This window comes from Toxorhynchites rutilus, chromosome 3 (assembly GCF_029784135.1).
Source record: "Toxorhynchites rutilus septentrionalis strain SRP chromosome 3, ASM2978413v1, whole genome shotgun sequence".
Classification (NCBI taxonomy): domain Eukaryota; kingdom Metazoa; phylum Arthropoda; class Insecta; order Diptera; family Culicidae; genus Toxorhynchites; species Toxorhynchites rutilus.
The window spans coordinates 279,494,863-279,517,868 of record NC_073746.1 but is presented as its reverse complement, the minus strand read 5'-3'; the positions used below and the strand labels follow the sequence as shown (position 1 = coordinate 279,517,868).

Here is a 23,006-nt window from a genome sequence, read left to right as displayed (position 1 = left end):
CCATCTTTTAAATAAAGATAGTTGTTATGTCCTATACTATATACCAATTCATCCGACTTCTTACATACCTCTGGAAACTCAGAAAAAAATGAGTGGTTCTATAGTTGTGAAACGCAGTGTATAAATAGTACATATACAGGAAAACCTTCTTTTGTGCGGGGGAAAGGGGGAAAAAATTTCACCAGTAGCAATAAAATATAGTGTTCGGTACACAATTAAAAAAAACTTTTTTGTGCGGTAGATAGGGACCGCATGAAGAGGTGGATAGTTTAGACGCAAATGTGCTTTTTCACAAGGAAATGCATATAAAACATCAAAAAACTCAATAGACAATACATCGTCAAATATGCTTCTCTTCATAAACTGCACAAAAAAATAAAAATCGCACGAAAAAAACCGCACAGAAACAGAAAATCGCACAAAAAGAGGTTTTCCTGTAAACATTTTAACACTCTTAAAAATGTGCTTTTATTTGTGCATTAGACGCTCTAACACAAGAAAAATCATCTTTCTGCCAGCTTAGTTTGGCTTAGCTTAGCTTTACATAATTTCATCTAAAAATACATTTTTTTTCTTAGTTTTGTTTTACTCGTATTTCTAGTTTTTCTCGTCTTTTGAATATAAAAGTAGTATTTAATGTTTGATTCGCCCCTCTAAAGCCAAAAAAACACCTTTCACATACATGAAAATCACATGTATCCAGAATCTTTCAGGAGGTGATAGAGGACCATATTTCATGAAAATTACTGTTAATTCTTCTACCATATGGTCGAGTGTGAACAATAACTGACTCTACTTCAAAACGTACATCATACCCCTAACACCCCTTGCATTCTAAGCCCCTCAACTATAATTGATAACAATTTACGTTTTTTTTTTCATAAGAAAACAATGATAACTTAGTTGCGCTTCTGATATACAAAAAAAATCCCGCAGAATTGAAGGTCATAAATACATGAAGAGAGAATTACAAAAACAAACCTCAACATTCTCAACTAACCTTTCCAAAGTGCTATTTCGGTTGTGCATTCATTTGCTGGTTATTCACGCCATACACTTGAAAAATGTACCACCAAACGGTCGTTCTATTGGTCCCTTCTCCCCCCTCGTTCGAACAAACCCCGAAAGCCAATCATAAAGCGTCCGGAAAGTACTGTTGGCTTTTAATTTTATTTTTCTTTCAACTTATAACGGGTTCTTCGTTCTCAAACCTAACTGATTCGTCGAGCTGTTGAGGTTATGGTAATGGCGGCGAAGAGCCGAAGGCTCGAATATTGTTAACAGTACCACTTTTGTCATTGTATTTCATTTCAATTCCCCTAGCCTGAATAAAATAAAAACTCCGGTTTGTGAATGCTATGAAATGCTCATTGCATGGAGTCACGGTACAGAACACAGTGATTTTTTTTGGTTAAATGCAAATATAATTTCAGGTTAGTACTGGACATATTGAACACGTTCAGGTTATAACGAAGTTTCTTCTTGTGACACGGATGATGGGCTCTGTGAGAATCGACCTTAATTCATGTTGCACAGCCTTTGGTGACATTTCGTTCCGTAGCGCTATCCCACATCCAACTTGGGTTGGGTGATTTGAAGAGTTATTCAAAAATATGTGTTATCCTTTACGTACGCCACTTTATCGCCGCACTGTTTTCACATTTTTAATTTCACTGCCGATCGTCTTCCGGTATTGAGCGTTCCATCAAGAGCAGGGGTTGCATATCACGTTGCTGGTTGCATTTTCCACATCGTCCGGGTTTGGTTTAGTCCTTCAAGAACAATGCTGGACCTGTTTGTCCACAGGAAGAAAAATCGTCAATGTTTCCCCGCTCTTCTAGAATTGACCCACTCATCCCTAACACTATCGGTCAGTAAATACATATTCGTTTGTAATGCTTCCCACTTCATTATTGAATCCCGGCGCTGACCATTTCCAGATGAAAAAAAAGCAAAAGGATAATAAGAAAGATACGTTACACTCAGGTTTTTTTTACGCGGGGGATACGTACCTCGTAAAAAAAACCGCGTGAAAAAAAACCGCGTTAATTGGAAAATCCGCGTAAAAAAAACCGCGTTAATTGGAAAATCCGCGTAAAAAAAACCGCGTTAATTCGAAAATCCGCGTAAAAAAACCGTGTTAATTGGAAAATCCGCGTTAATTGGAAACTCCCCGTAAAGAAAAAAAGGTCACATAAAAATCCTCTTGAGAATCGTGATGGGGTGCGGCATACGCTCTGAGGGAGCTTGAAAGGGAGAGATATGAACTGAGAGAGAGAAGTGATGTTACTCAGGTTTACGCGCAAAAATCGGAAAATCCGAGAAAAAAACCGCGTTAATTGTAAAATCCGAATTCGAGTAAACATTTATTGTAACTCATTAAATGAGCGATTTTAGGGGGTATGACGAAGCGAGGTGGAGTGTGACAAAGTAGTTGTCCAGCCTAAGGTAAATTTTATGGTTTAAATGCTCAAAAAGGTGCGCCTGAGAGAGAGATGTGATATTGCTCAGATTAAAAATAACATAACAAATTAATTCAAAAAAATCCAAATGTTCAATATCTTTGTTTTTTAAATTAATAGAACAAGTTTCTGCCGAAAGTGAAATGCTTTTTAGCAACGCTAGTGTGGGTGTAGAACAAACATATAATTGTTTGTGGCCACAGTGTGTAAGCTGTGAGATAAACCTCCGTAATAGTTGCTGATTTTCATATTCTAGAAGAACTTCCACAAACCCACAAGCTTCCACTTCGTTCATGAATCTCGCAGTATTCGTCAACTCAAAAACAAAGTATCTGTCGTTCTTACTATGGAAAAAAAAACCAGACCTACCTACACTGATCAAGCTATAAAACATATTATAAAAGTTAACTCCTGCTTCAACTATTCCCTTAGGCACACAGTTGCAGGCGACTGCTGCATTCGGAAAAAGCTCACCCCGAACAGCAGGAATCAATTTTTAATTAGATTTGTTCGAGATCTAACTTAACAAACATCCATGAAGAGACTAGGATACCCTTGTTTGGAAAAAAAAATAAATCAAAAATTGGGCTAAGGGATGTGTAAAAAATCCACCCAAATTGCGATGGTGTGATGAAGTGGTATATCACGTATATGTTTTCCCCCATATTATATGTATGTGTGCTAAGGGTTTTGCGATGATCTAGTTGAATGAACGATAGTTTATAGATAGTTATGACTAATGCTGTTGCGAAGAAGCGTGATAATCTTACATCTCATTACAAATTGAAGTTGGAAAGTGTTTTCTAATTTTAGTCTTAGAAAACACTTTCCAGCATAAATGAGATCTATATCCACCTCGGTCTGGGCCGGGTACATAAGTAGCAAAGTAATGCGTGCTTATTTGCAACGTGTCTCTTGTTTCGCTCGCTCGTATTAATCTATATTGCCGTGCCATATATATTATACAAATGCTTACCAGTATTTGAGAGTTATGTCATTTTGTTATTTTTGCGCTCATTTAATGTAATAAATCGGGATGATAAAACATGAACTAAATGAACAAAATCAATTTTGGGTGTACCATTACCATTATCAACCTTTGATGAAACATAAAATTATAATGCGTACGTGTGATTCAATAATGCACAAAAACTCTCCACTTGACGGTATGAAAACCGGCGTACTTTTTTTTCATCTTTTCACCTAGGTTTTGAGGACAAAATTTTATTCTTTTATTCACAATACATTGTCGAACATTCGAAGCGGTTTCGGATAAAACTTCTGTGTATGGCTGTTGACTGGGCTCTTTCTAGAACAAATAAAAAGACCAATAATTCTCTTTTGTTTATTTTATACTTTTTTCCAAAAAATATATTTTATTTTGTTTTATTTTAGTAGTCAGCCATTCCATGCCAATCCGATATAGTGGTTCTCAGTTTTCCATGAAAACTGGTAGGTTTGTTACTTATCGCAAAATATTAGACCTGTATTTTTTTATTAGGGTGCCCATTTAAATTTTTCCACATTTTTTATTTTCAAAAATGACTTTTTTTCAAAAAATCATAACTATTGAACTACTGGACCGACTCAGATGACCGACATATCAAATTAAAGCAAATAACACTTGTAAACTTTGGATTTTATTTTCGAAGTTATTGATTGGGTTCGCGCTTGGGTTATGTGCTCCCGTGGCCGAGTGGTTAGCGTCTCACATTATCATGCCGGGGGCTCGGGTTCGATTCCCGTTCTGGCCGGGGGATTTTTCGCCAAAGAAATTTCTTCCGACTTGCACTCGGGTCACGCGTATTCTAGAGCTTGCCACTTCAGAATACATTCAAGGCGGGTTTTTCGGCATAGAAATTTCAACTAAGCACTACTAATAAAAATGACGTAAGTAATACTTACGTTGAGAAGGCCAAAGTTTCACTGGAAAAATTAGTGCCATCCAAGAAGAAGAAGAAGATTGGGTTCGTGTTTTGCTGTTTTCATGGTCTTGGACTAGAGGGCGCTATATTTTTCATATATTTCTTTTTGAAAAATGAGGTGTTTTTATAACATATCCGAAAGTCAGATAGACGTTTTTTTTCGTTTTTAAGTTATGATTTTTCAAAGTTAACCGATTGTCCGAGGCGACCCTTCGGGCGTCGAATATTATACTAACATTCCTTCCGTCCTTGGCGTCGTTATTGACTATTTGAAACTCGATTCACTGAAACTTACACAATGAGAATAATTTACTACTCCCAAGCGACATTCGGTGTGCTCTTTGTGCAATTTCGCTGGTTCAGGTCAATTAGGGAGAGCAACTACGGAGTGTACAGTCTATCCAAGCTCAAGCTCAAATTTCACATTGTTAAGTCCAGTATCCAGATTCATATTGATATTACAAATTTCACATTGATAACGGATTCCGATCCCGTCACTTAATTTTCAAAATCTAGATCTAGATTACATAATCTATAGTCAAATTTTCATTTCATTCCATTCGTTCGAAATCTCAGATCCAAATTTCAGGTATACATTTAGGAACCAAATTGCATCAGAAAGTAGAAAATGCTGTGTGTTATGACGCTGCACAACGCAAGTAATTTTGAAACATGGCATCTCTCAGCTACAGGTTGAAAAACAAGAGTTGATGTTCTCATGCCGGTTTACCAGTTCAAAAATACGCATGTAATTTTGTAATCCTCTTTGTTAAAATAACGAGAATCGAGCCCGAATCTCATTATCGACCAGCTGAACATAAACAGCTAAACAATAAACAGCAATTTTGATCATTTTTCATGTCTTCGGAATGTAACCATGTAGAGGAAAGTAATGTTTTTGCACCAAATGATAGCTTAATTTACTACCTCTCACCCATCAATTTTTATGACTTTTGTAAAATAATGATAACAATATATAATTAATATTGTATAGAAAAAGGTGGTCACATCTCATCATAAATGGATAAAATCAGAGTTTTCCTTAGAGGCTTTCATCCTTCCATCCATGCGCTTGTTCGTCTCAGAATGTAAAATGAAGGGGGTCTAGTGTAGAGACCTCGAACCTCGGACTTAAAGAAGTTTTCAATAAGAGCGCTACAAAAGTTTTTCTTAAAATAAAACAAAAATGGTTTTGGATATCAATGAAATTCTTTATTCATGTGAAAGTACATTTGATGTATGTATGGAACTCGATTTCTTTTGGATGGCCACCACGGGCACGCTTGCAGAAGTCCAGACGCTGAATCCAATTTTTGATGGTTTTCAAGCTTAAATCTGCCGATACTGATGTAATTTTACGTTCGATATTCGTACGAAGTTCATCAATCGTCGCTGGATTGTTGGCATTGACGTAACCCCACAGTCTAACGGCGTCAAATCGCACGACCGGGGCGGCCAATTGACCGGGCCATTTCGTAAGATAAAACGCTCACCAAATCTGGTTTTCAATAAATCGATTGTGAAATTTGCTTTGTGGCTTGTGGCGCCGTCCTGTTGAAACCACATATCATCCAAGTCCATATCATCGGGCCAACAATATTCGGTTATCATTGAGCGGTAGCGACTCCCATTCGCAGTAACGTGCCGGTCCCAATGACGCCGCCGGACCATAAACCGCACCAAACCGTAATTTTTTCGGGATGCAATGGTGGCTCATGGAGTACGTGTGGATTGCTGCTTGACCAATAACGCATATTTTGCTTATTGACGAAGCATTCAGCCAGAAATGAGCCTCATCGCTGAAGATGATTGTTCGATGAAAGTCCGGATCTTTTTCAAGTTGTTGCTCAGCCCAATTCACGAACATACGACGCTTCTGGTGGTCAAGCGGCTTCAGTTCTTGCGTCAATTTGATCTTGTAAGGATGAAGGCCAAGATCTTTTCGCAAAATTTGCCGAAACGAAGTCACAGATTGTTGATCTGGCAGGACGATTATGGCGACGATAAATTGGACGTAGCGCTCTTCAATTTGGGGCAATTGACTCCGAATTTCGGTAGAAAATTTTAATAATCTCGACTCGTTGTTGGATCGTATATCTTTCCATTATGAAATGGAGAGCGGAAAAAAATGTGGCGTCGTTTGCTGTCTCTATCGGTCTACTTTTGTAGCGTCCCTATGAAATACCTGTTATATTCGGTTTGCATTATGGCCATCATCGCCATCTTCGATTTTTCCATTATCTCATATCGGTAGCTGAAACGTGGTTTCTTAAGTCGTTCGAATAGGAAAAAGTTTCAGGGAGCCAAATCAGGTGTATTCGGTGGTTGCTGAATGGTATTCGTTTCGTTTTTAGCCAAATGTTCACGAATAACGATTGATTTTGCAAATTTTGCAAATTGTACAAAATCGAGGCGCGCACAATAGTAGATGTACTCAATACAGCGTAACTTTTAGAAATGTAAAACTATCACACTTCATACTTTATAGAATATCAGATGTGCCAACCTTTAAAAAAGAAACATAAAAACGGGTGACTGAGAGCGTAACACGATGGCGATTCCGGGAACTTTTTGATCAAGGTAGTATACGGAAAAAATATTCAAAATTTGAATAGTTGCATGGTGAAGTTTGAACCCCTTCACTTGATCAGGTGGAAGGTGATCAAAACTTTGTTCCAGCCGATTTCAGGACTTCTGATTAATTACTTTTTGTTCGCAGTGTGTTTGTACTTTTCCCGGAGAATGTTTGTCATTTCCTGGAAAATGGAATTGAATTTTGATATTAAACCACTCAAAATGCTTAATATCGAAGTTCACACGCGGAATCATGTATGATTTTCGGTTTTTGTTTCCCTTTTCCACTTTTGATCAGTATTCATTGCCATTGGGTGTCTTAAATATTATAGAATAACATGAATGAAATAACAGAAGGTGTTCTCATTAACAAAACTCTGATATTCAAAATGTAACTATACAATCAACTGTCCATATTACCCCCACTGTCCGTATTACCCGCGGTTCCCCTACATAAATTCGCAGTTCAACAAATGCAGCATCAGATAATTGGGGAGAGAACTGAATTCTTCTATCTACATTCCGTATGACGGACCATCATAGGATTTATCCTCCTTCTCCTCCTCGACAGCGCACAGCGAAAATGCTCGGGGGAACGAATTGGGTCCCCAATTCAACCACCGGTATTTTGAAGAACTACAAACTGCTTCTTAATAGCGTAATGAAGACGGAGTTTTAAATTGGAATGAGTTTGCCTCAGATTACTCTCTTCCTATTTCAAAACAGAGAAGCAAAAAAAATCATCCATTTTCCAAACGACCTGGGAAGGTAGAGTCACGACAAAGAGATATTCTTTAATTAAATTGTACATTGCTGCTGTGGAAGGATAAACTTGAACGAGAATATGGCTCGTGCGGAAATGATATGAAAATCTTCAAGCAATGAATATGACTCCGTTTGCGGGAAGCACTCTAACTTGACTGAATTTGAAAGAGACAGCGTCAGATAGAAAATGAAATACCTGGCGCTGTTTTTGCCTCAGAATGAGACTGGTTTGTTTTTTCCATTGTTGCATTTCACAATCCCACAACTCAGTCGTCGAAAAGCCAGTAGAGCTCACAGTTCTCGAATTTAATTCACTTGTTCTGGTCCTCAGAAGAATGAGGAATTCTATTCACGTTGGAATCTTTGTGCAAGGAAATCTAATTGGTTTTGCTCTGGTTAAATTTGTAGACGGTATGGGTTCGAGATGAGATTATGAAAATATGTTTCAAGAGAGCGTTTGGCTATTTTGAAATTTATTGTGAAATTATCTTCAAAAAGTAAATGGCAGACACCAATATATCCATTCAGCCCCTTGAAAAACCACAGTACTTATCGAATCTTGTTTGAGGTGTAATTCCCATTTAATAACACTGGAACCAAACGCATCATTCAGAGAAAAATGTATTACGACTATTGTGTTACTTTGTGATGGTGTGTGCATGAGATTTGCAAAATGATCCGTGAGAACCATCAGCAGTTGTTCTAAGAGCTTAATGTTTGATTGACTCCGAGCTCTGTTCGTGCAATTTAATTTAGTTAATTCCATTTTCTCAATCTTGTTGGAGAGGGTGCGAGTAGAGCACTTTCATCAATGCAAGAGTATTCACCGCAAAAGTGTATGCGGTTGTGGTCAAGGATAACAAATCGACAGGAGATAAATCATTTAGTGCTCCTATTGTGTGGTTGAACGCCACAAAGCTTCAATTGGATGCAAGAATTTGCTTCAATCAATTATACAAATATGTTGTGTGCTGTTCCTTTGAGAGTAGCATTAGAAGATGATGCCGATTATAGTTTGAGAAAAATTCAACATGAATATAATGTTTCACATCGTGACTTCCATGGTCAATTGGTGAGCGCCCAACGTGATGGAAGCCTCGATTTCGATCCTCGCTCTGGCTGAAGTTTGTCGTTGAAGAAAGTTCTTCCAACCTACGAGCCTATCCTCGAGTTTGTCATCTTGATTACAATCAATACTGTGTGTAGTTTTTCACTGTCAGATACGATTTGAATTAGATGTATAAAGGGCAGCTTGTGTATTCTTATCGCGAAAGCAAGACGACTGAATCTCTGAATCTTTTTTTTTCAGAATCATCAAAAGTTCTACTGAAGAGTTTGTTCTTAAATTTCATCTTATTCCAAAAAAATATCTAAATTGAAAACAAACGAATGAAATTCGCCTCTAACTGTACAGTGATTGTTTAGAAACGGGTTATATGAAGGGATGTCAACAGGTTCTGCTCTCGATGCTTGTGTGTGTACATTTGGGTGCTATAAAATACAGCTGAAATCCAACTCAACCAAACGACCTTCGATTATCATGAACGCATATCTAACGGCAGTTTTAAAATACTTCCATAATTCATCGCCGTCTGCCTGACTTACTTTTCAAGTTGCAATTTTCTGGCGGAATCATTTCTAAGCCTACCATCAACCCGCCAATGATTTCCATTGGATGACAAAAACTTGCAAAGAAACTCTTATTTTTTGGATTTCAATCCTCTTCGTCTGGACCGGGTCGGAGGAACGTAACGATGGGTAATTCACCCACTTCTGTCGCAATGGAATGTTTGAGAGTCGAGAGTTCCGGAATGGGAAAGAATCCGAATTAGGCCAAATTGACTTTGAAAATTGTGGATTGTTTTTTTTCCCGATTCGCCACCACCAGCGAAAATTTCGCACTTCGAAAACTTTCACCGATGTTCGGACTGCCCTTTACTCGGTTATATTGGAATGTTAAACTGCGAATTTTCTAGCTGTCATTCGTTTTTATCGGACAGATTTATTCAATTCAATTTAAACCAATCAGAACAATCTTGTTTTTGCAATCGAACGGAAGCCATGGTACACTCGTAATTTGTTCAGATGTGAGGTTGGTCCTCTAAACTGTAAGTATCAATCTTTTGGCGACTGTTGGGACTCCACTCAGGTTCCATCAAAGTTCATTGTTTATAATAGTTCAATCAGAGAAAAACCCCTAATGACATTATTCAAATTTAACAAGCGATCCGGTAATGGTTATCACGATAACACGTACACACAATAGGCAAAACAATGGATTGAAAGCAATGTAAAAACTTTGTCTTTCAATTTAATTTCCCACCAGAAGATTATTTGTTTATCCAAGTTATGAATTGTCTCTGTTTTTTTCTGATAAACAGAAAGTATGTAAGTATTAAAAAAATGCATTAAGTTTAAAATTTACTGCTTTGCCGAAAATTAAATTTAATTGCAATGATGAAACTCATCCTAATTTTGAATTCAAAATTGGGCGAAGATTACCAAAATAAGCCACGCGTCACATACATTTTGCTTGTGAATGACAATATCGTTATCTTTCGTTTATCGTTATTCCCTCAAACGTTCTCGTTATATTCATCTGTCCCGTCCAGGGCAATCTGCTTCACAGGTATTTAGTTCAATTTCACTTCATTGGTTCCTAAACAGTTAACTCGCAATTAGTTCGTTTAGACTTAGTTCGTATGGTTCGTATGTTCGAACCTGAGACGAGACATGACAATAGGGGGCCGATTCCGGACCACCACTTCTGTCAAACTCGGACCACTTGCAACTCGGCTTCTGATTGGTTGATGAGGAAAATAATTGACAAAGATAAATATACAAAAATGGGATTTCCAACATTTTCACAGTGTTGCCAAATATATTCAAAATTGAATAATAGTTGCATTCACATTTCATTTTAGCGAAAATTTCTATTATGGATTCTTTGTAAGTTTTCGTTTCTATTATGTCCGGTGTTCAGTTCCTGAAGAGGGAAACATTGCATCGGAATTTCCACCCTACATCTTTTTGTGATTCTCTTGCATTCTAGCATAGCATAATAGCAGCGGCCTAGCAGAGATGAACATTCAATTATTTTCCAACCGTAAAGCATAAATCATGTTGGAACCTGAATAAAGCATATATACCAACAAATAAAAACCTGAATAAACGCTATGTTATATTTTGGAAATGTATTATTTTATCAATATTTCAGTACTGTTAGTGTTTGAACGATATCAAAGTTCAATTATAAAGCCTTATTCCTGTATACACTTCACGGTGAAAACGAAATGAATTGTATCCGCGATGACAACGATACGGTGTCGACATATGGATACGAAATTGGTTTTTAACAAGTCTAACTACTCGGCCCGAAGGCACTTCTAAATTGTTAAAATCTACTGAAAATTTTTACTTGGCGTTTTTGATTTACTTGAAGCACGTATTTCTTACCCTAACTTGAGCTATTTTCTATTTTCGAAATTCTCACTAAAACTTATCATTATAATATAAAATTATCTTCAGATACAATTTTTGTACGAGATTATTTTACCAAATGAAGAAAGCAAAGTTTTTCGTTCACATTGAACACTAATTTGATACGAAAAAGTTAATTTTTATTCATAATTTCTATTTGAAAAGGTTCAATTCCACCTGAAAACTCATCATTTTCTTTAACTCGTGAAACGAAATTTAATGGCGTGTCGTTCATTTCGATTTTATCGTGAAGTGTAAACGGTAAGGCCCATAATCTCTTGATAAATAAAATATCATAATCCAACTATCAAATCTACGTTTTCTATTTATTTTTTCACATTTAATTTTTTTGCATACCAAAATAACAGGAAAGTACTTATTGTTTGAAATATGTGACATTCGGTTGAACAATTAATACAAAAAAAAAGTGCAGCTCAGAAAATACATGATACGAAGAACACATGTTTTTCATGGGAAAATAATCTTCCGAAATTTTATAACATTTGGCAACCTTCACATCTCGCTTTCCTGTTATCTAGCACTTGGTCGACGAAAATGCAGAAAGAAGAGTAAGAAGCCAGTTGTCACGTCTTGTCTTAGGTTCGAACTACCGCTTTTCAAAAAAAAAAAAGAACGACTTTTCGTTCAATCTTTTTGGCGAACTAGTTCTTTGGTACGAATGGGTTGCCCATCTCCATCATGAAACTAACGCCCGAATTATATGCAAACATGATTATTCGGACCCGTTCCTAAGGACCTTGGATACCTTAACACACGCGTTATAATTCACGACGGAGTTTTTTCGCACAAACTAAAAACCACTAACGATATTAGAAAACCATTTATTTCTACGCAGTGAGGGAAAACGTGACCGACCGATCTGGCGATTTTATTACAAGAGAACGAAATACAATTTCGAAAAACCAAAGCCTACTATGCGTAACTAACTATAACTAATAATTTTATCTAGAGAACTATGCTACACGAGGGGTGCTCGCACACATTTCATCAAGCTACCTAACAATGATGTTTGTTGCACTTCTCCCACAGCGCAAGCATCAAGTAAAATCTTAAAAATATACCTACAGACAGACATCACTCCATTTTTATATAAAGATACCATTGGATGGGAAATTTATTCAGCAATTTAAAACACCAACAGTGAAGATTGTAAAACAAGTAAATAACTTAGCGAATAAACTAAGTTGTTTACTTGTTTTACAATCTTCACTGTTTGTGTTTTAAATTGCTGAATAAATTTCCCATCCAATGGTATCTATATATATAAAAATGGAGTGATGTCTGTCTGTCTTTCTGTCTTTCAGATTCTTATGGACTCGGAAACTACTGAACCGATCGACATGAAAATTGGTATGTAGGGGTTTTTGGGGCCGGGAAGGTTTTCGTGATAGTTTGTGACCCCTCCTCCCTCTCTAACGGGGGCTGCCATACAAATGAAACACGAATTTCTAAATTTATCGAGAATTAATCAAGTAAATGAAACGAAATTTGCCGTGTGGAGGTTTTAGGGTGCAATAAATGATTCTATGGTGGTTAGATACCCTTCCCCCCTCTCTTAAGGGGGGGGGGTCTGGTCTGCCATACAAATGAAACACAAATTTTTGCATAACTCGAGAATTAATCAAGCAAATTAAACCAAATTAGGTATGTGGAAACTTTAGGGTGCAATAAATGTTTCTATGGTGGTTAGATACTTGATGCAGAAATGGCTTTCTGCATTACTCGAGAATTAATCAAACAAATTAAACCAAATTATGCATATGGAGGTTTAAGGGTGCAATAAATTATTATATGGTGATTAGACACTCCGCTCCCCTTTCCTAGGGATGGGCTGCCATACAAATGAAACACAAATTTCTGCATTACTCGAGAATTAATCAAGCAATTAAAACCAAATTTGGCATGTGGAGGTTATAGGGTGCAATAAAAGTTTTTACGGTAGTGAGACACTCCACCCCCCTCTCTAAGGGGGGCTGCCGTACAAATGAAACACAAATTTCTGCATTACTCGCGAATTAATCAAGCAAATGGAACCAAATGAGTCATATGGAGGTTTTAGCGAGCAATAATTAGTTATATGGTGGTTAGACACTCCACCCTCCTCTCTAAGGGGGGGGGGGGGGTGTTGGTGTCTGCCATACAAATTAAACACAAATTTCTGCATTACTCGAGAATTAATCAAGCAAATGAAACCAAAATAGGTATATGGAGGTTTAAGGGTGCAATAAATAATTCTATGGTGGTTAGACACTCCGCCCCCCTCTCTAAGGGGTGGGCTGCCATACAAATGAAACACAAATTTCTGCATTACTCGCGAATCGATCAAGCAAATGGAACCAAATGAGGCATATGGAGGTTTTAGCGTGCAATAAATAGTTATATGGTGGTTAGACACTCCACCCTCCTCTCTAAGGGGTGGTTGCCATACAAATGAAACACAAATTTCTGCATTACTCGCGAATATATCAAGCAAATGAAACCAAATTAGGCATATGGATGTTTAAGGGTGCAGTAAATGATTTTATGGTGGTAGGACACTCCGACCCCCCCCTTCCTATCCCCCTCTAAGAGGGGGCTGATTAGAAGATCAATCAATGAATGATTCTGCGATTGGACTCATGAACAGCGCATAGTAAGAAAACGGGGATGTGATAACGAAAAATAAATTTTGGGCGAGACGAAGTTTGCCGGGTCAGCTAGTATAGTATAAAATATATCGCAAGAACGATTTAGCGTATTATGAAATCCCTTAAATTTTCGTTACATTTTTCGTAGAGCTATATAAATATCGAAGATGTAGTTCCACGTCAATAATTTCGGTTGAGAAATTATCAGCAGAAATCAGCTCATGTATTCCTTTTACTTTATGTTTTATAGTTGAATTTCACAGCTTCGATTCAATTTATTCTCCAGATTTGATTTTGTCAGGGTTCACAAAACAAATGGAGTAATTTCCCATGGAGAAAATCTTGGCGAAGATGAATTTGTCTTTTCTCAGGAGCAACGGATTGTAGCCCGCCGCCTCCTTCTCAAGCGATAACAACTCTTTATTCCAAGCATCCTTCTGAATTGTGCCTCAATCACTGTCACCAAGGCGAGATTTATGTGTTGCTCGTGAATAGAATTCTCATCCCGACCAACGCCAAATCTTCCACTAAACAAGCTAACGGAATGGTGGTTATCTGATTAAATTGTTTCCAAACAATTGCGCCCAAGCCACTTTCAGTGTCTGTTGGGAATCCGAGCGACTACCGGGGATGTTTTTTTTAAAGCTACAATCAATTGTTACAAAAGCTGCAATCTATCCAAATAAATATTATTCTATCGGTAAAGATAAATTCAATCCATAGGCATGTGATATAAATGTAATTTTGGTAAATTTTTGAAATCAGATTCCGGACATCCACGGATATACGTTCGTCGCCCCGTCACCTAAATATGGGTGACACTTTCTCGTTCAATTTGAATAGGATTTTCAAACCGAACTCGAATTGGCACCTAAATCTAAATTTAGGATTTGTTGAAAAATAGAAAGGACTTTTCCAAAATGCGGTGATGTCGTATCTAATCCAGTAGGGCCATAACAATTAACTTCAAATGCGTTTTGGTCTACCATACAAATGAAACACAAATTTCTACATTACTTGAGAATTATTCAAGCAAATGCAACCAAATTAGGCATCTGGAGGTTTTCTTCTTCTGTAGGAGCATTGTACCACTGCGACCATTAGTTTGATCTATTGTAGTGCACCCCAGTTTGCTATGTATGCAGTGTCAGTTCGTTCCATCATTCAGGGAATAAGTGATAGTCGCACCAGGACTTTGCATATCCCCCCACGAAGGTATGACTTCCTTTATGAAGTTCCTTACCTGTTTTGGTTCAGCAGACCAAAACTCGTTAGGCATAAGAATGCCCTTTCCAAGAATTCCCAGTCTTCGCTGAATTAGTGTACTGCATTGACACAGTAAATGTTCAGAAGTCTCAGCTTCGAAATTGCAGAAACGACAGTTATCATCTGCCAGTTTTCCGATTTTTTTAAGGTGATACCTGCTCGGACAGTGTCCGGTCAATAGACAGGTTAATGTACTCAAATCTGCCTTATTCAAGCTGAGTAGGTTGCGTGTTATTCTGTTACAAGGTGTAATGAATAATTTGGATTATCTTGGTGTTGATAGAGCCCTCCAGTAGGCTTCAATCATTGATATTTCCCAGGTTTTGAGCTCCGATTTCATGCATGATGTAGATAATCCACAAAATGGCTCAGGCCCGACGAATTTAGTTGAAGATCCTAATCTTGCTAAGAGATTAGCTTTTTCATTACCTTCTATACCGCAGTGACCAGGCACCCAGTATAGGTTAACTTCGTTAGTAGTAGCTAGTTGTTTTAAGAATAAAATACATTCCCAAACTAGCTTTGACTGACATGTGTATGCTTTTACTGAATTGAGAGCTGCTTGGCTATCTGAGAAGATACAGATATTGGCATACCTGTTTTTTCTAGTCAAACAAATATTTGTACATGTTAGAATAGCTTGTATTTCTGCTTTTCAAAACTATAGGCCACTGTCCCATTGGAATTGACATGTCGATTCCTGGTCCAGTAATACCAGCTCCCGTAGATTTACCGATTTTAGATCCATCGGTATAAAACAAGAGTGATCCTGGACGAGTTTTGGGACCACCTTCTTCCCATTCGTTGCGATTGAATTCAATCACTGCTCCCTCTGAAGTTAGTCTTTGTTTCCATCCAGTCTTCATTCATGCTTACTATAGTGTTCAGTTGAAAATCTTTCAGGTTTTGTAAATGCCCTGGAAGATCTCCTTTTAGAAAATGTTTTATACGTTTCAGCCTGAAAGCACCTTTTTCCGCTTCAAGTTGCACATATTGGTGCAAGGGTAGATGGTTTAAAAGAGCATCTTCCTTTGGAAGGTGCGCTAGGCATTGCTCCAGTTATTGATAAGCATGCCAGACGTTGTAGTTTATCGAGCTTTTTCTGAGCTGATATTTGTGTAGTTTTAGGCCACCACACTAGCGAAGCATATGTTAGTCTGGGTCTCACAATTGCCGAGTAAATCCAGTGAATCATTCTCGGTTTTAGTCCCCACTTTTTCCCGAATATACTACTACAACTCCAGAGAGCAGTCCGGGCTTTAGAGATTACATACTCCAGTTGGTCGTTCCAATTCAGTTTTTGGTCAAGCATGACACCTAAATATTTGGTTCGTTTTGAGAGCTCCAATTGTACACCTCCCAATCTAAGAGGTAGCCAATTCATTAGCTCTATTCTCGTCTCTGATTAGACAAGATTGAGCTGTGTTGACGACCTGTGCGTGTCCGGAAATCAATTGGATTGAGCCTGGGAAGTGTGTTTCCATCATGATACTAAGTGTTTCCTGGGAATCGGTTGTATATTGACCATTTCCTTTTTTCAGACTACCAAGTACGTTGGTATGATCCTTAGAAAGGGCTTAGAAACTTCCAATCCCTTCTCTTAGATTTACGGATTTGTTTGTTATATTCTGTTAGACAGTTTTTGTAATCTGTCCAATCAGAGGTAATTTTTGCTTTGTTGAAAAGTTTCCTAGACAATTTTCTAAGCCTTTCAAGTTTTTTGTTCCACCAAGATGCATCCTTACTTGAAGTTTTTTGCTTCAGTGGACAGTTTTCTTCGAAGGCTAGTTGTTTTAAGAATAAAATACATTCCCAAACTAGTTTCAAATTCTGATGAAACTATTTCAAGCTGTTCAGTGGAGGAAATACTTTCCACTGATATAAAAATTTTCTCCTGAAGTTTGGAATGATAACTACCCCAACTTGTTTTTCTCGGATCCCTGGATTGTTCGATCAAAAGATCACCAGAATTATAATTAAACATTATATGTTTATGATCAGATAAAGATCAGATAGAGATTCTTCATTTTTTATCTTATCTGATAGTTTTGAACAGCAGAGTGTTAGATCAAGAACTTTTTGTCTAATAGAGTTAACAAATGTTGGGTCGACACAATTCTCGGTCAAGATTTTTCAACCACTTGCAAATAACATATTTCTCCGATGCATGAAATGAATGTTTTATACAGAAAATATGATAGAATAAAGAAAGCCCTAAATCGGACAATTTCTTCCTCGAGTTCTGCTGTTATCAACGCATTCGGCGATACTTTTTTATTGGTATAGGAAGAAGAAGATATAGGAGTGCGTTTCATCACATTAAAATGCATTTCCAGTTTCGATCAAAGATCAATTTCGTTAGCACAAACATCAAATGGCACATCAAACAGCACTTGTCACTATGTAATCGTAGAACATATGGGAATTTAATTTTCGAATTTTCCCTTTTTCCTTCAGAGTTTTCCGAAAATTTTCAATTATCATATTTGAATGGAATATTTTTGGTTGAAATATGTGTAATATTTTTATGGGACCCCCTCTCTATTCCAGAGGAGAGAGGGGTGTCATACCATCATAGAAATATTCCCCCACCCCTCAGAAAGGTGGAAGGAGTGTTGAACCACTTTAGAACTGTTTCTCGCCCCCTACAACCTTCACATGCCAAATTTGGTTCAGTTTGCTTGATTAGTTCTTGAATTATGCAGAAATGTATGCTTCATTTGTATGGTAAGATGGACAGAGTGTACTTATCTTATTTCTCCGTCTATTCATTCTATTCTTGCATGGGTAGAACGATGCGCAAAAGCATTTTATGATTCGTTAAAAAATATTTTTAAATTCAGATGAAGTGAGAATTGGTAGTCTCATTCGACTCATTTTTAATAACCTTCCTGTATGAATAACACACATACATAGCCGAGCTCGAAAGTTCCAACTTTGTCGAAATGGCAAAAATAAAAAGCAAATAAGATGGAGAATCAGAAACACGACAAAAACTAGCAGATGCAAATTTATTTCCGATCATCGCCGACCCTACCAAATATCAATGCAAAACTCACGTGATAAAATCCCATTTTCCCGAAGGGGCTGATGGCGACGATGACACACACGGGTAGGAAGTGACAGCGCTGGGATTTGCGTTTCCGCGACGGCAACGGCTTGGAGCTGTTTGACAGTCTGCATGTGTTTGGTGGAGCAAATAATGTGAAATTAATGGTTCTTTTTTGTGCATGAAGTTCATCAAGTGGGTGGGGCTTAATATCTTTGGCTGAAAAATATGATCGCACGTTCGTCGAGGCTTCCGCCAAGGCGTGCGTTAATGGCGGAGGAACATTTTGTCACTGGATTTTGTTTGCTGTCGATATGATGAAAAAATTGTAAATCTATTTGTCGAATCCATCAAATATTGCAAGTATGTTTCCGAACTATGTTTGTTGATAATTCTCACATTATTGCAGTAAGAAATAGGGAGGAGCAAAAAATTGCGAAACATTAGGAGGACTGTAGTGTCAGGATTTCTACACTGTATTACATTTTTTGATCGACGCAATTTGTTTCGAAAAAAATATTTCTTGTTATCAATTATTTCGAGGAAGTGTCCAATTAAATATATTGAAATAATTCACCATTCATCTCGAAACGGCAACTGTTTCTCTATATGGACAATCCAGAAATATTTAAATTGTGCAACATTCCATGCATATACAATTGGATAATGAGACCACGAACAGGAGTCATTTTGTCAATTCCGGCTGACTTCATCAACCTTTCACTCTCTACTCATCTCTACTGCCTGGTTACCATGGTGAAAAAGAACACAATGTTGTGATGTGTGATATGTTCGTTCAATCATAGAACCATTTTTTGATGAAAGTGCTTTATTTGCTCCATTTTTGGTTTTGCATTTTTCCATTGTGTCTTTTCCTCGTGATTGCGTATACATGCTCAGTATTTATCCGAGGAACAGAGCAACGAGGAACATTGCAAGTCGACCAAGAATGTGCTAGTTTATTAGTTCGAGAAACCAATGTTCTTTGGTTATATAAACTGGGTCGAAAAACAGAATTTGCGCTTCACAGAATTTGATTCGAATTGAGGAAACCAACGAAACCAATAAAACCACCGAATATTGAACGCCCACCACCCAACGAATGACATAACTTTTCACATGTTCCAACAATTGCTGGTTGTTAGTCAACTTCCACTCAACGTGTCAAATTTGTTTTCAACCCAAGATCGAACTGAGTAAAAGTTCAAAGGAACTAATTACATGATTTGCAGAGATGGGACTAACCTCAACAATATTGTTTCCGCGTTTTCCAGAAACGAGGATTTCGTTTGATCGCCTCACGGCTTCCATGGCTGTTGTTTGTTTGTGTGTGACTATGAATGATTAATTCACGTTAACTTACTACCCGGGATTCGACAATCGGGGGCAGGTCACGAACATAAACACAATCGGGAGGAACAATAAGTAGGTAGAGTTTTCAACAATTAAACAAGTGTTGAGTATCTTCCCCAAGCATAAACGCTTTTGGTCTCCGTCGGTGAATGAATATAGTGGAGAACGTTGGTTGATTCCTTAGTATCGGCATACTCACATTAACGATCCTGCCAGGAGCCTCCTGAAATTTCAAAATGAACGTGGGAATCAACAATTGGTTTTGTTGCCGCTCACCCATCGTATCGAGAAAAACTATGGACGAGTTATACCTATGATATAACCGCAAGGTTGACGTAGGACTGCCGTTGGTTTAGTAATCATTTGTGTTTTTTTCAATTAGCAATAATCGCACCTCGGATGTTCCTCATTGGGTACGATATCGCTACTGTGCAGAGCTATCTTTTGTATGTATTGATTAAATTATTGATTAAACTAGTGAATGAATAAAACAATGTATGAAAAAAAAAATTGATTAAATTATTGATTAAACTTTATTCACTTCAAATCAATTTACGAATTCAATTACAAACAAATCCCTATTTAGGTCAATTCATGTATTATGGTAGTGGTTATCGCAGCAAATGGGTATCAACATTTTATCTAATCATCACACGGTATGCGTAGAAGTTGTACCCGCTTTTGTAGACCGTGTTAGCAAAACGAATTCCGGAGTGTAAAAATGCATCGGCGTATAAAAGCACTGCCAAGATCTGCAATGCCGAATTTCCCAACTTATTGGTTTCGGACTCTGTGTTGGGAACAGTGCCACAAATTATCAAAATTCATTCACGCATGTAGGAATTAGATTTTTCCCAGTATCGGATGAATTCTCTACTGTTGAAACTCAACACCATATCTGTCATAATGAGTATAACACAAGAGTCAAGACGCGTGAACTTTGTTTGGTATATTGATCGAAAACAGCATGAGCGAATTTTGAAAAGTCTACATTCAGGCACTTTCATTACTGTCAATAATTTCAGGTGATTATCATGAACGTTAAGTTGATCTTCATCGCTTACAGTGAATTTTTTATTGAAAACGTGTCACCCATTGCACATATAAATGGTGGTGTATGTCATTTCCGGGCAATCGTGAGTAAATTCATAAATCGTAGCAAGAGTTATTCTATACATTCCATTGCCGAAGTCGCCAAAAAACAAGAATTTTTTGTGATGAATTGCCATCCTTTACCATTAACCGATTTCACTCTCAATTGGTGACGTTGAATTTTATGCTCTGATTTTCACTGACACGCAACGATCTTCATTTTCGACCTTACGAATACCATGAAAGGGAAAAAAGGAAAAGGAAAATGCAAATGAAAAATGAACTCCATGGCAAGCTGATGTTGATGTTCATTTCACTGGGGCTCATTGATAATGTTGTTTCATATTTATCGACTCTCGCTTGATCAGTAGTTTGTCAATACAAGGAAAGCAGAAATTCGCCGAATTTGAATGTCGTGAACGTGAATATTTTGACGTGGGACTACGTCTAACCGGAATATATGGGGGGTAAAATGAAAACATAAACACTGAACATGCAGGAAAAAATGCAAGATTTCGAATGCTTATAACTCGAACATTTTCTACTGGATTGGAAAGATGTTTGCATCAATTGATAGGGAATATTTCTACGCATCTATCGCAATTAATGAAATGTTATTTTTCATTAGATCAATAATTGAATAACTGTAAAATGTTAAGTGTTATCTAAACGCCCTAACTATCTCGTTTTGATTGGCCCGCTTTACGGTTTCCCCAACACAGACTTCGAAACCAAGCAGCCTTGGGGAAATCGGAATTGCAAATACATGAAAGTAGGGGGAGCTTTTGTTTCCACCGAAATGTGTTTCCCTAACACAGACTTCAAATCCAAGGAACGTGGGGAAGTTGGCATTGCAAATTCATGCAAGTCGGGGTCATTTTTGTTCCGACTGAAATGTATTTCCCTAACACAGACTTCAAATCCATGGAGCGAGGGGAAATTGGCTTTGCAAATACATGCAAGTCGGGGGCATTTTTGTTCCGACTAAAATATGTTTCCTCAACACAGGCTTCAGAACCAAGGTGTCTAGGGAAATTGGGATTGCAAATTCATGCAGATCGGGAGTATTTTTGTTCCGACTGAAATCTGTTTACCTATAAAGACTTCTAAACCAAGGTGTCTGGGGAAATCGGCATTGCAAATACATGCAAACTGTGAGTACATTTGTACTTGCTTGTCTTTGAAAGAACTCTAAAACGTAGCTTATATTACACTATTGTGTTGCTGTTTGAGTAAGATTAATGAATAAATTCAACTTAAAAACATAAAAATAGATTCATTTAGAATCCGAAGAATCATAAAACATTTGTGTTTCGGGTTTGGTTTAAGGTACAAAACAAGCTTTAGTATCAAGAAACAGATAATTTATTGTTCTTTCAAGAAAAAAAATATTCAAAAAATCATTTCTTTGGACTGTGAAAATGTGTACATTATATCGAGGGTACGTCATAACTAGGGTACGTAATATCGAAGTTCCTCTGTATTCACATTTTTTATAAATTTAAAAAAAAAGTTCTTGAGAAAAAAGAATTCCAATTTTCAAAATATTTTTTTCCAGTGTAATTTGCCAACTCGACTGACCATTGGCAGCACAATCTCAGATTGCAGTGAAACGTCGTAGGTGTAAAGACATTGGTCATTTAAGCAACTTTGCATACTTGAAAACTTCGGAAATCAATTAGGCTACTTTTTGAAAAGGGTAAATTTTTTTCCCTTAAAAAAATATAACATAAAAACTACAATATCTAAAAAAAATTAGTCACAGAATAAAATGTGGGACATTGTTTGGGTTTTCATAAAAAAAAATCAAAAAAAAATTTAAAGAAAAATTACACTGAAAAAAAATATTTTGAAAATTTAAATTAATTTTTCTCAAAAATGTATTTTTTTAAATTCTCAAAAATAAATGTGTGAATAGCCCTTTCAATTTCCAAAAAGTCACTCATACATCGGAAGGTGGGCACTTTTACAGGGAAAACAGTTTTTCTAAAAACTACTTTTCGTGTTTTCTTTGAAAAAAATACTACTAATCCTTATTTTGTTTAAAGTCAAGATAGCGATAAAGCGTATTCGATAATGGTTTAGACCTCATTAAAATTTGAAATTTTGTCGAAGACATCAACTTACTTTCTTACTTACTGGAATACAAGGCATTTTTTATAGAGACTTCTGAAAAATGATGTTTCACTCGTTATATTTTTGTTTGTAAATTCTCGTATTTGACATGTTTCTAAATAGAAAAATGTTTGCAAAACATGTAAATCACGATAAATTATACCTAAAAACAGTTTGCAGTTTAATATTGATAGTAATTTTTCAAAAAAACATGAAATAGTTGTTGTTAAAGAAACTCTTTCCTTGTAAAAATGCTCATCTTCCGATGAATGGATGA

At 37.0% G+C, this 23,006-nt stretch overlaps 1 protein-coding gene and 1 pseudogene across 2 annotated transcripts in view; both read right to left on the bottom strand.

Moving 5' to 3' along the window:
* Positions 1-23,006, bottom strand: part of LOC129779844 (60S ribosomal protein L30) — a 269,784-nt gene that overhangs the window by 220,759 nt on the left and 26,019 nt on the right. The gene's annotated exons all lie outside the window — the stretch shown is intronic.
* On the bottom strand, positions 19,881-19,961 carry LOC129780926 (U4 spliceosomal RNA; annotated as a pseudogene).